Genomic DNA, 14,676 nt, shown 5'->3' with positions numbered 1-14,676 from the left:
TGTCAGCCCTCAGCCACTGCCGGCAGGCATCCGGGAGTTGCTGGGCAAACGTGAACGGCCGGCCGACCTCCTCTAGGCGTAGAGCGCGGAAGCCCTGGCATTGTTGGTCTGGGGTGCACCCCACACGCTGGAGGACGGCCTGGCGCAGGTCTGCATAGACCAGCCAGCTGTCAGTGGGGAGCTGTAGCGCGGCCAGCTGCACCTCGCCTGTTAGCAGGGGGAGGAGGCGCGCCACGCACTGTTCCACCGGCCAGCCCCAGGCCTCTGCTGCTTGCTCGAAGAGCGCTAGGAAGGCCTCGGTGTCATCATGTGGGCCCATCTTCGTTAGGGTGAGGTGGGGAGGGCCTGCAGCGGTGGAGGTGGTGGACCCCGCCAACACAAGGAGGTGCCGGAAAGCCTGACGATCTTCCTGTTGTGCCAGCACCAGGGCCTCAAACCTTTGCGCTTGCTCCTTTCAGAGGGCGACCAGTGCCTGGTGCTGGCTCTGATGGGCCGTGGCAAAGGCATGGATCAGGTCCGCAAAGGGGGAGGACTCCATGGGGCTGTTCTCCTCTGTGCTCCTGTCCTGGGTTTCAGCACCACTGTAAGACTTGAGTGGGTGGGTGGAGCACAGAAGTACGGCAGGCCAGAACTGAGTTCCAAAAACTCCTTTATTTAGCTTTTCAGCTTTTATACTTTCCACTCTTCCAGTCACACACTCACACACACACAAGCGTTCTGGTTGGGGAGAGAGCTCCCTTCCTCTGCTCTCTCTCTCCTTATATAGGGTGCGGTCACTGGGGAAGACACACAAACACAGTTTAATTGACATCAGGTGCAGTGATTCTGCCAATTACCTTCCCTGACTCCGCCCTCCGGTCACAGACTGACGCTTGACCACGCCCCTGCTGCCACACTGTCATTAAATCAAAAGTTGCTTCAACAAAGTATTAGTTTAAGGGTGTGCACACTTATGTTTTCTATTTTTTTTATGTTTTTCCACCTAACAGATTTGTTTGTTTTTTAATTGAATTGTACAGGTTATAGGTCACATTAAAGGTGGGAAAAGTTTTTAAATTATTTATCATGGTCTCATATTTTATTTTACATCAGAAAAACCTATCATTTTAATGGAGTGTGTACACTTTTTATATCCACTGTATATGCTGAAAAACGTCCCCACAACATGAAGCTGCTACACCTTCACTGTACACTGTAAAACTTTTCAATGTGAATTTACAGTCATTCGGTGGCCTGTAAAGTAATTTTATATATATATATATATATATATATATATATATATATATATATATATATGTGGCAGCGGGGGCGTGGCCAAGCAGCAGTCTGTGAATGGAGGGCGGGGTCAGGGAAGGTAGGTGGCTAGGTCATTACACCTGATGTCAATTTGTGTGTGTGTGTGTGTGTGTGTGTGTGTTTGTTGCAGGGATGGAGTATAAAGGGAGGGGGAGAGGAGAGAAGAGGTTTTTTCGCTCCCCGACCACAACACATGTGTGCGTGCATGAGTGAGTGAGTGAATGAATGAATGAAAGAAAGAAAGCTGAAAAGCTCAATAAAGTGCGTGTGTGTGAACACGAACTCTCGCCTGCCGTGCTTCTGTGCTCCACCCACATTGGGGATTACTACAGTAGTGCTGAAACCTGGGACGCACAGAAGGGAACCGCCCCATGGAGTCCTCCCTGTTCAATGAGCTCATCCTTGCCCTCGCTACTGCCCAGCAGAACCAGCATCAAGAGCTGATCACCCTCTGGAAGGAGCAGCAGCAGCGATTCGAAGCCTTGATGCTGGCCCAGCAGGAAGATCGCCAGGCGTTCCAGCACCGGCTCACGTCAGCAGGGCCGCCGGATTTAAATAATTAATGGAGTATTTAACACGTAGTGGGTCCTGCCCTAGTAGGTCATGGGAAGATCCTGGTGTGGCATTGGCTGGAGAAGCTGTCACAGAGCGGTCTGCGTCAACACCGCGTCAGAGTGAGGAGCACCCCGCTCCTCCTCCCTCTCTCGGGGAGTCCCTTGGGGATTTCCCGTTAGAGCAGTCATGAGACAAGACTCCGCAGCATGCGTTTGACCAAGTGAGAGTAATCGATGGTCAAACTCTTCAGCCAAGCGCGGCACTAACCTTCCCCTATTTTGCCATTATTAAAGATAGATTGTACCAAGTGATGCAGGACACTCAAATTAAGGAATGAGTAACCCAGTTGTTAATCCCAAAGAGCCGTAGGGAACTCGTATTCCATGCGGCTCACTTTAATCCCATGGCCGGACACTTGGGGCAAGACAAAACACTAGCCCGAATAATGGCCCGGTTCTATTGGCCAGGGATTCGCGGGGATGTCCGTCGGTGGTGTGCGGCATGCCGTGAATGCCAATTAGTAAATCCCGTGGCCACTCCAAAAGCGCCGTTGCGCCCTCTTCCTTTAATCGAGACCCCGTTTGAGCGAATTGGGATGGATCTCGTCGGGCCATTAGATCGGTCAGCATGAGGATATCGCTTTATTTTAGTCCTAGTGGACTATGCAACGTGATATCCGGAGGCAGTGCCTCTCTGCAATATCTCAGCATGCAGTATTGTGGAAGCACTCTTCTGCATTATCTCCCGGGTCGGGATTCTGAAAGAAATCCTGACAGACCAAGGCACCTCGTTTATGTCACGCACACTGCGCGAGCTGTATGGGTTACTGGGGATTAAGTCTATCCGCACCAGTGTATATCACCCACAAACGAATGGATTAGTAGAGCGATTCAACCAGACACTCAAAAACATAATCCAGAAATTCGTGAGTGAAGATGCGCGTAATTGGGATTAGTCAAATCAAATCAAATCAAGTTTATTTGTATAGCGCTTTTAACAATAAACATTGTCGCAAAGCAGCTTTACAGAATTTGAACGACTTAAAACATGAGCTAATTTTATCCCTAATCTATCCCCAATGAGCAAGCCTGTGGCGACGGTGGCAAGGAAAAACTCCCTCAGATGACATGAGGAAGAAACCTCGAGAGGAACCAGACTCAAAAGGGAACCCATCCTCATTTGGGCAACAACAGACAGCCTGACTATAATATTAACAGTTTTAACAGGTATAACCCTCAACTGTCCTCATGGGGCCATCCTTCACAGGAGCGGTGCGATAAAACTCCGACCAGACACAGGGCACCAGGATGGATCAAGCAGATCCGAGGGGCAGAAGAGGCCAGCATCTCAATCCCAGGATCAACATGTAACTCAGAGGGACAGATTGGGGGGGGAAGAGAGAGAGAAAGAAAACACAGGTTGTTAGGTATGCCCTAAAAATGACAAGTATTAAATCTGTGTGGTAGGCTCGCAGAGACGAGAGTCTTTACATCAGGCATAACACACAACAATGGCATGTTAATATGGTAAAAAATATCATGACCTGCTCTGGCTGGATGCTTGATTGGGTGATGGGAGCACACTCCTTAGCAATGATGAGATGCAGATGGGACCCTTAAGGTTGGCCAAGACAATTCAGTTACATTTCACTGGGTCTGGGACATGCGACAGAATGTCTGACGGCCGATTCCCTGCAGGCTACGATAGCCAGTCGAGGTCTCCACCCTCTCCACCAAAAGATTTCCTGTTGACTCCATGTAACTCAGAGGGACAGATTTGGGGTGGGGGGAGGGAAAGAAAACACAGGTTGTTAGGTATGCCCAATGTCACCTGAATAAGTAGGAGCAGTATACATATTGCACCGAGTACAAGCAGGGACTCCGGCAACTAACTATGACAGCATAACTAAAAGGAGAGAGCCAGAAGGTAACACAGGCATGAGGGAGCCCCGGGACATAAAGCAGCCAGCCACTACACCGTCAACAAACTCGAGTGAGCAAGCGAGTGGGGACTGACAGCATCCATACATTCCAGTTTACCAAAACACTCTATATCTGAGGACCCTCCAGATCTACTCCGTTACCTCATAAACACCATTAACAAAAGGCTTGACGAAACAGATATGTTTCAGCCTAGACTTAAATGCTGAGACTGTGTCTGATTCCCGAACATTACTTGGAAGGCTGTTCCATAACTGTGGGGCTTTGTAAGAAAAGGCTCTGCCCCCTGATGTAGCCTTCACTATACGAGGTACCAGCAGATAGCCTGCACCTTTTGATCTAAGTAGGCGTGGTGGGTCATAGAGGAGCAGAAGTTCACTCAGGTACTGTGGTGCGAGACCATTTAGTGCTTTAAAGGTCAATAGTAGTATTTTATAATCAATACGAAATTTGATTGGGAGCCAATGCAGTGTGGATAAGACAGGCGTGATGTGGTCATATTTTCTAGTTCTAGTAAGGACTCTTGCTGCTGCATTTTGAACTAACTGGAGCTTGTTTATGCACTTATTGGAACATCCAGACAGTAAGGCATTACAATAATCCAACCTGGAGGTAACGAAAGCATGGACTAGTTTTTCTGCATCATGCAATGACATTAAATTTCTTATCTTTGCAATATTTCTGAGATGAAAGAAAGCTATCCGGGTGATGTTATCAATGTGAGTTTCGAATGAAAGACTGGGGTCAATAATCACTCCGAGGTCTTTTACTGCTGCACATGAAGAAACAGAAAGGCCATCCAGAGTCACTGTGTAATCAGAAAACTTACTTCTAGCTGTATGTGGTCCTAGCACAAGTACTTCAGTCTTGTCAGAGTTAAGCAGAAGGAAATTAATAAGCATCCAGTGTCTAATGTCCTTAACACATTCCTCAATTCTATTAAGCTGGTGTCTCTCATCAGGTTTTGCAGAGACATACAACTGTGTGTCATCAGCATAACAGTGGAAACTAATACAATGTTTACGAATAATATCACCCAGAGGTAACTGTGGCAGCGGGGGCGTGGTCAAGCGCCGGTCTGTGACAGGAGGGTGGAGCCGGGGAAGGTGAGTGGCAGAATCGCGACACCTGAGGATAATTAACCTGTGTTTGTGTGTGTGTTTTCCCAGTAACCGCTCCCTATTTAAGGAGGCAGAGAGAGAGGAGAGGGAGCGCAACCCAGGACCAGACAAGTGTGTGCGTGTGAATGAATGAATGCGATTATACTGAAAAGTTGTAAAAATAAATCGCCTGTCTGCCTCCAAATGCTGTCCTGCCGTCCTCTGTGCTCCACCCACACTCGATACGCGCTACAGTGGTGCCGAAACCCGGGACAAGGTGGAGCACCAACCCAGCAGCCCCATGGAATCCTCCCCGTTCGCGGACTTGGTCCACGCCCTCGCCACGGCTCAGCAGAGCCAGCACCAGGCACTCGTCACGCTCCGAAAGGAGCAGGAGTGCCGCTTTGAAGCCCTGGTGCTGGCCCAGCAGGAAGATCGAGAGGCGTTCCGGCGTCTCCTCGCGTCGGCGGGGTCCACCAGCGCCCCGGCCGCGGGCCCGTCTCCCCTCACCATGACCAAGATGGGCCCGCAGGACGACCCCGAGGATTTCATCACATTGTTCGAGCAGGTCGCCGAAGCCTCGGGGTGGCCGATGGAGCAGTGCGCGGCACGCCTCCTCCCCCTCCTGGCGGGAGAGGCGCAGCTGGCCGCACTACAGCTCCCCACCGACCGCAGGCTGGCCTACGCCGACCTTCGCTGGGCTGTCCTCCAGCGCATGGGGTGCACGCCGGAGCAGCAGCGCCAGCGCTTCCGCGCGCTGCGGATCGAGGAAGTCGGCAGCCCGTTCGCGTTCGGCCAGCAGCTCCGGGATGCCTGCTGGCGGTGGCTGAGGGCCGAAGATCGCGACGCCGAGGGAATCATCGACCAGGTGGCGCTGGAACAGTTCATCGCCCGCTTACCAGCTGGAACCGCGGAGTGGGTCCAGTGCCACCGCCCGGCGTCGCTGGATCAGGCCGTGGGACTGGCGGAGGATCATCTGGCGGCTGTTCCGGCAGCAGGACAGCGGACGGCAGCATCTTCTTTCTCCTCTCCTCTCTCTCTTTCTCCCCCCCTCCTCCCATGTCCCGTCCTCGCCCCATTCCCCCACCGCGGAGGCGGGGGCCGGCTCCACCCCAGCCGGCCCGCTGCACCCGTGGTGCCCTCCCGTTTCTCCCTTCTGTGTCTGTCTCTCCCCCCCCTCAGGTGAGTGAGCCCCAGAGCACAGCTGCAGAGGGAAGGCCTGGGCCGGTTTGCTGGCGCTGCGGGGAACCGGGCCACCTGCAGCAACAGTGTGTAGTGATGGAAGTGGGGGCGGTGGTGCGGATCCCCAACGTGCCAGAGGCTGCCCTCGATTGGGCCGGAGCGTATTGCATACCGGTAAGTGTACAAGGGGCTACATATCAGGCGTTGGTGGATTCAGGTTGCAATCAGACCTCAATCCGCCAAAGCCTGGTGCAAGGCGAGGCATTGGGGGGAGCACAAGGGGTGAAGGTGTTGTGTGTGCACGGGGATATTCACAGCTACCTGTTGGTGTCGGTCCACATACATTTCAGAGGGGAGAAATCGATAGTGAAGGCGGCGGTTAATCCTCGCCTTACGCACTCTTTGATTTTGGGGACTGATTGGCCGGGATTTCGGGGTTTAATGGCACGCCTAATAAAGAGTGGGTCCTGCCGGTTAACAGGGGAGGGTCCCGGTGTCGCTTTGGCTGGAGCTGCTGTCGCAGAGCCGTCTACGTCATCTCCGCGACAGAGTGAGGAGCCACCGGCCCCTCCTCTTTCTATTGGGGAATCCCTTGAGGATTTCCCACTGGAACAATCGCGAGACGAGACTCTGCGACACGCATTTGACCAAGTGAGAGTAATCGATGGTCAGACACTCCCGCCGGGCGCCACCCCGTCCTTCCCCTATTTTTCCATTTTGAAGGATAGGTTATACCGAGTGACGCAGGACATTCAGACGAAAGAGTGAGTCACCCAATTGCTAATTCCAAAGAGCCGCCGGGAATTGGTATTTCAGGCGGCTCACTTTAATCCCATGGCTGGACACCTCGGGCAGGATAAGACACTCGCCCGGATAATGGCCCGATTCTATTGGCCGGGGATTCGCGGCGACGTCCGTAAGTGGTGTACGGCGTGCCGTGAATGCCAGTTAGTAAATCCAGCGGCCATTCCAAAAGCGCCCTTGCGCCCCCTACCATTAATCGAGACCCCGTTCGAAAGGATTGGGATGGATCTCGTCGGCCATTAGATCGGTCAACACGAGGGTACCGCTTTATATTGGTTCTGGTGGACTATGCAACGCGATACCCAGAAGCGGTGCCTCTTCGCAATATCTCAGCACGCAGTATTGCGGAGGCCCTCTTCCACGTCATCTCCCGGGTTGGAATCCCGAAAGAGATTCTGACTGACCAAGGCACCTCGTTTATGTCACGAACACTGAGCGAACTGTATGGGCTACTGGGTATTAAGCCGATCCGCACCAGCATTTATCACCCACAGACGGACGGTTTAGTTGAACGGTTCAACCGCACCCTCAAGAATATTATCAAAAAATTCGTAAGTGAGGACGCACGTAACTGGGATAAGTGGCTCGAACCCTTGTTGTTTGCAGTGCGAGAGGTCCTCCAAGCCTCCACGGGGTTCTCCCTGTTTGAATTATTATATGGGCATAAGCCGCGCGGTATCTTAGATGTACTGCGGGAAAATTGGGAGGAGGGACCTTCACCAAGCAAAAACGAAATTCAGTACGTTATGGATCTGCGCGCAAAACTCCACACGCTCACCCACCTAACTCAGGAGAATTTGCGGCAGGCCCAGGAACGGCAAGCCCGCCTGTACAACAAGGGCACGCCCCTTAGAGAGTTCACTCCGGGAGATAAGGTACTCGTCCTGTTGCCCACGTCGAGCTCCAAATTAATCGCCAAGTGGCAAGGACCCTTTGAGGTCACACGGCCAGTCGGGGACGTCGACTATGAGGTTAGGCAAACGGACAGGGAGGGGGCGCTACAGATCTACCACCTCAATCTGCTGAAACTTTGGAACGAGGAGGTCCCCGTGGCGTTGGTGTCGGTAGTTCCGGAGAAGGCGGAGCTGGGGCCGGAGGTCCAAAAAGGGTCATTGGCATCACGTACCTCTCCGGTCCCCTGTGGAGACCACCTCTCCCCGACCCAACTCACGGAGGTCGCCCAGTTGCAGGCCGAGTTTTCGGATGTGTTCTCGCCCCTGCCCGGTCGCACTAACCTCATAGAACACCACATAGAGACGCCCCCGGGGGTGGTAGTGCGGAGCCGTCCTTATAGATTACCCGAACACAAAAAAAAGGTGGTTTGGGAAGAACTTCAGGCCATGCTCGAAATGGGCATCGTCGAGGAGTCCCACAGTGACTGGAGCAGCCCGGTGGTCTTGGTTCCCAAGGCCGACGGCTCGGTCCGGTTCTGTGTGGACTATAGAAAAGTCAACGCGGTGTCTAAATTTGATGCGTACCCAATGCCTCGTATTGATGAGCTGCTCGATCGACTAGGCATGGCTCGCTTTTACTCGACACTGGATTTGACGAAGGGATATTGGCAGATCCCCTTGACTCCATTATCCCGGGAAAAAACGGCCTTTTCCACACCGTTCGGCTTACACCAGTTCGTCACACTTCCTTTTGGGCTGTTTGGGGCGCCCGCTACGTTTCAGCGGCTGATGGACAGGGTCCTCCGGCCCCACGCCACCTATGCCGCCGCTTACCTAGATGATATCATCATTTATAGTAATGATTGGCAGCGGCACCTACAACACCTGAGGGCCGTCCTTAGGTCGCTGAGGCGGGCGGGACTCACTGCCAACCCGAAGAAGTGTGCGATTGGGCGGGTGGAAGTACGGTATCTGGGCTTCCACTTGGGCAACGGGCAGGTGCGTCCCCAAATTAATAAGACGGCAGCGATTGCGGCCTGCCCGAGGCCCAAGACCAAAAAGGGGGTGAGGCAGTTCCTGGGGCTGGCTGGCTACTATCGTAGGTTTATACCTAATTATTCGGACATCACCAGCCCGCTGACTGACCTCACTAAAAAGGGGGCGCCAGATCCGGTCCAGTGGACGGAGCAGTGCCAGCGGGCTTTCTCTGAGGTAAAGGCTGCACTGTGTGGGGGGCCACTTTTACACTCCCCTGACTTCTCTCTCCCTTTTGTGTTGCAGACCGATGCGTCGGACAGAGGGCTGGGGGCCGTTTTGTCCCAGCAGGTGGAGGGGGAGGACCGCCCGGTCCTGTATATCAGCCGGAAGCTGTCGGTGCGTGAGGGGCGCTACAGCACAATTGAAAAAGAGTGCCTGGCGATTAAGTGGGCGGTTCTCGCCCTCCGTTACTACCTGCTGGGCGTGGTCAAGCGCCGGTCTGTGACAGGAGGGTGGAGCCGGGGAAGGTGAGTGGCAGAATCGCGACACCTGAGGATAATTAACCTGTGTTTGTGTGTGTGTTTTCCCAGTAACTGCTCCCTATTTAAGGAGGCAGAGAGAGAGGAGAGGGAGCGCAACCCGGGACCAGACAAGTGTGTGCGTGTGAATGAATGAATGCGATTATACTGAAAAGTTGTAAAAATAAATCGCCTGTCTGCCTCCAAACGCTGTCCTGCCGTCCTCTGTGCTCCACCCACACTCGATACGCGCTACAGTAACATATATCGAGAAAAAAGCAGTGGACCCAAACAGAACCTTGTGGAACACCAAACTTTACCTTGGTACGTCTAGAAATATCACCATTTATATCAACATACTGATAACGATCAGTTAGATAAGACCTGAGCCAGGAGAGGGCCATTCCCTTAACTCCCACAACATTTTCTAGTCTATCCAGAAGAATGGAATGATCAATGGTATCAAATGCTGCACTAAGGTCAAGCAACACAAGTAGCAAGACACAGCCCTGATCAGACGCCAACAGTAGGTCGTTTACTACTTTAACCAGTGCTGTCTCTGTGCTATGATGAGGTCTAAATCCTGACTGATACATTTCATGGATGTTATTCCTATGTAAATATGAGCATAACTGCTGTGCCACAGCTTTTTCAAGGATCTTGGAGATAAAGGGGAGGTTTGATATTGGCCGATAATTGGACAGCTGACAGGGATCAAGGTCAGGTTTTTTAATCAGGGGTTTGATAACTGCTAGTTTAAAGGATTTGGGTACATAGCCAATCATAAGAGAATAATTTATTATTTTTAGAAGCGGTTCAATTACTCCAGGCATTATCTGTTTGAATAGATGTGTCGGTAAGGGATCTAGTATGCAAGTTGAGGCTTTTGATGTAGAGATTAATGAAAGTAATTCAGTTTCTTTTAGGGGAGTAAAACATTCTAACTGATGATCTGATACAGTTATATTGTTAACTACAAGGTCACTTTCATTGTCTAACCTTAAATTAGTAGTTTGAATTTTTTGTCGGATATTCTCAATTTTGTCATTAAAAAAATTCATGAAGTCGTTGCTACTACATACTGCAGGTGTGCATGTGTTGATAGTGGACTTATTCCTGGTTAATTTTGCTACAGTATTAAATAGGAATCTAGGATTATTTTTGTTATCTTCTATTAGGGAGGAGAAATATGTTGAGCACTAAGAGCTTTTCTATACTTCAGGAAGCTCTCCTTCCTAAGCTAATTTGAACACGACCAATTTTGTTTGACGCCATTTACGTTCAAATTTTCGAGTGGTCTGTTTTAATGTGCGAGTGTCATCATTATACCAGGGTGCTAATTTTTTGTCTCTGACCATTTTCCTTTTTAGAGGAGCTACATTATCTAAAGTATGGCGGAATGTTGACGCTACGCATTCAGTTGCCTGATCAAGTTCTGCAGGGGCTGACAGTGATGCATTCAAAGTTGACAGCTCTGGGAGATCATTTATAAAGCTCTGTGCAGTAGTTGACATGAAAGTACGTTTAATACAGTAGCGTGGTGAGGTGCATATATAATTACTCAGACATATCTTGAATAAGATGAGACAATGATCTGAGATAACTTCAGACTGTGGAAGTATGACTATATTATCTACGTTTAATCTGAATGTTAGTATTAGATCAAGGGTGTGACCACCATTATGGGTCGGTCCTATGACATTCTGCTTAATCCCGACTGAGTCTAAGATGGACACAAACGCTGTTTTTAAAGGGTCTTCTGGGTTATCGAGGTGAATATTAAAATCTCTGACAACTAAAGCTTTGTCTAAGGAAATAACCAGATCTGAGATAAAATCTGCAAATTCACAAAGAAACTCAGAATATGGCCCCGGGGGCCTGTAAATAATAAGCAATGGAATTAACTGGGTAGACTTATTTTTCGAGGCTACATACATTATATGAGTATGAAGAACTTCAAATGTATTAAATTTATAACCAGGTTTGTGTGTTACACCTAGATAATCGTTATAAATAACCGCGACGCCTCCTCCTCTGCCAGTTAGACGAGGCTGGTGTATATAACTGTATCCAAGAGGACTCGCTTCATTTAATGCTATATATTCATTTGGCTTAATCCATGTTTCTGTTAAACACAGTACATTAAACTCCTGATCAGTAATGAGTTCATTAACCATTAGCGCTTTAGATGTAAGAGATCTAATATTTAATAGCCCCACCTTTAGATCAAAGGTGCTGGCAGCAGCTGTACAGTCAGTATGATCTAATTTTATATTGATTAGGTTACTGGAACAAACTCTCTGAAAATTTCTACCTTTTTGTTGAGCTCGGGGAACAGACAGTCTTGATGTAGTGGGCCCTGAGTGACGACTCTGTGCAGCTAGCAGACAGTCGGTTTAGCCTGTTCGTCTGCTCCCTGGCCTTGGCTCTGGATTGTCAGAAATTAACTAGGCCTGTTCTGAGACTATGACCTATGCTGCAGGAAATGAGAGCAGCACCTTCCTGAGTGGGATGGATACCGTCCCGCCCTAACAGGCCAGCAGTGCCCTCAAAATTAGCCCAATTATCTATAAAGCCCTCACTGTTTTCAGAGCACCACCTGGACAGCCAGCAGTTCAGCGACCATAACCTGCTGTAAGCTACATCGCCACGCCGCATTGGGATGGGGCCAGAGCATACTACAGCATCGGACATCGCCTTCGCTAATTTAAACACCTCTACAAAGTTACTCTTAGTAACCTCAGACTGACGAAGGCGTATATCATTAGCTCCTGCATGGATAACTATCTTTGAGAACCTGTGCTTGCCTAGGACCCTAAGATTACTTGCTATGTCCGGCGCCCTGGCTCCCGGTATACACCTGACTAAAGCTGCTGGTGCCCCTAAAGGCTGAGCTAATTTCACGTGCCGTATGATAGAGTCCCCTATAACCAGAGCTCTTTCAGGTTTCTCAGTGGGTGCATCACTAAGGAGAGCAAACCTGTTCGACACGTGACGTGGAGAGGAGTGGTGCTCCCGTGGGCGAGCCTCAGCGGTAGCTTTGGCTCTATGCTTATGCCGCTGAGCCGTCACCCATTCGCCCGGCTGTAAGGGCTCTAATGCCGGAGTTGGGGGATTGCTAACTCCACCTAGGGTGTCCAGACTTTCCCTAACAGAAACTACACTGTTCTCATGCTCACTAACCTGCTCTAAAGCCTGGACACGCGCTTCTAGCACTGTAATCTTCTCCGTCAGAGAGCTAACTAATCTGCACTTATCAAAAGCAAAGCTAATAGAGCTATCGCTAGTGATGGAGGAAGAATGACTAAACATCCTGCACTCAGTACACTGAACAGGCTGAAGGTGTGCCATGATGAAAAGATTAACGTACCTTAAATGAAGATCTGTTGATATTAAAGCAGATCAGATGTGGATGGCCTCCACTTGTGGTCTTTACACAGGAGGAGAGAAAAAGAAAGCTTCTGGTCTCTGCGTTCTTCCGAAACAAGAAAGAGAAAAAACCGGGGGGAAAAAAAACGGAAAAAGGAAAGCGAAAGTGAAAAGTACAAAAATGAAAGCGACAGTACAATAAAAATGAAGAGGATACTGGAAATTTATTTGTAGAAAAAAAGTTAAAAAAGGATTAGTAATTAACGCCGGCACTCGCGAACATAAGTGGCTCGAACCCCTGTTGTTCGCAGTACGAGAGGTCCCGCAAGCCTCCACAGGGTTTTCTCCCTTTGAATTATTATATGGGCATAAGCCGCGTGGCATTCTGGATGTGCTGCGGGAAAATTGGGAGGAGGGACCTTCACTGAGTAAAAATGAAATCCAGTACGTTCTTGACCTGCGCGCAAAACTCCACACCCTCATGCAATTAACCCAGGAGAATTTACGGCAGGCACGCGCCTTAGAGAATTCATGCCGGGAGAAAAAGTACTCGTATTATTGCCCACGTCGAGTTCTAAATTAGTTGCCAAGTGGCAAGGGCCCTTCAAGGTCACACTGCGAGTCGGGGATGTCGACTATGAGGTAAAGTGAATGGATAGGGGCAGGGCATTGCAAGTCTACCACCTCAACCTTTTAAAACGCTGGATTGAGGGGGTCCCCGTGGCATTGGCGTTGGTAGTCCCAGAGAAGGTGGAGCTGGGGCCGGAGGTAAAAAAGATAACATCTCAGGCCACTCTGGTCCCTTGTGGAGACCACCTCTCACCGACCCAACTCACGGAGGTAGCCAAGTTGCAGAAGGAATTTTCAGACGTGTTCTCGCCCCTTCCGGGTTGTACCCACCTCATAGAACACCACACCGAAACGACCCCAGGGGTGGTAGTGCGTAGCCGCCCTTACTGCTTGCCCAAACACAAGAAAAAGGTGGTTCGGGATTAACTCAAGGCCATGTTCAAAATGGGCATAATCGAGGAGTCCCACAGTGATTGGAGCAGCCCAGTGGTCCTGGTTCCCAAGACTGATGGGTCGGTCCGGTTCTGTGTGGACTATAGAAAAGTCAATGCGGTGTCTAAATTTGATGCGTACCCAATGCCTCGCATTGATGAGTTGCTTGATCGGTTAGGCGCTGCTCACTTTTATTCGACACTGGATCTAACCAAGGGATATTGGCAGATCCCCTTGACTCCTCTATCCCAAGAGAAAATGGCCTTTTCCACACTGTTTGGTTTACACCAATTTGTCATGCTCCCCTTTGGGTTGTTTGGGGCGCCCGCTACGTTCCAGCGGCTTATGGACAGGGTCTTCCGCCCTCATGCTGCCTACATGGCCGCCTATCTAGATGACATAATAATCTACAGTCATGATTGGCCGCGGCACTTGGAACGCCTGAGGGCTGTTCTTAAGTCGCTGAGGCGAGCGGGCCTCACAGCTAACCCAAAAAAGTGTGCAACTGGGCGGGTGGAAGTACAGTATCTGGGGTTCCACCTGGGTCATGGGCAGGTGCGTCCCCAAATTAACAAGACTGCAGTGATTGCGGCCTGCCCGAGGCCCAAGACCAAAAAGGAGGTGAGGCGGTTCTTGGGGCTGGCTGGCTATTATCGTAGGTTTATACCTAACTATTCAGACGTCACCAGCCTGCTAACCAACCTCACTAAAAAGGGGGCTCCAGATCCAGTCCAGTGGATGGAGCAATGCCAACAGGCCTTCTCTGAGGTAAAAGCTGCACTGTGTGGGGGGGCCACTTTTACACTCCCCTGACTTCTCTCTCCCCTTTATTTTGCAGACTGATGCATCAGACAGGGGGCTGGGGGCCGTTCTGTCCCAGGAGGTGGAGGGTGAGGAGCTCCCGGTGCTGTACATCAGCCGAAAGCTGTCGGTGCGCAAAAGCAAGCACAGCACAATTGAAAAGGAGTGTCTTGCCATCAAGTGGGTGGTCCTCGCCCTCTGATACTACCTGCTGGGATGCCCTTTCATTCTCTGTTTG

This window comes from Neoarius graeffei, chromosome 27 (genome assembly GCF_027579695.1).
Source record: "Neoarius graeffei isolate fNeoGra1 chromosome 27, fNeoGra1.pri, whole genome shotgun sequence".
Taxonomy (NCBI): domain Eukaryota; kingdom Metazoa; phylum Chordata; class Actinopteri; order Siluriformes; family Ariidae; genus Neoarius; species Neoarius graeffei.
Note: the sequence above shows the minus strand (reverse complement) of the source record.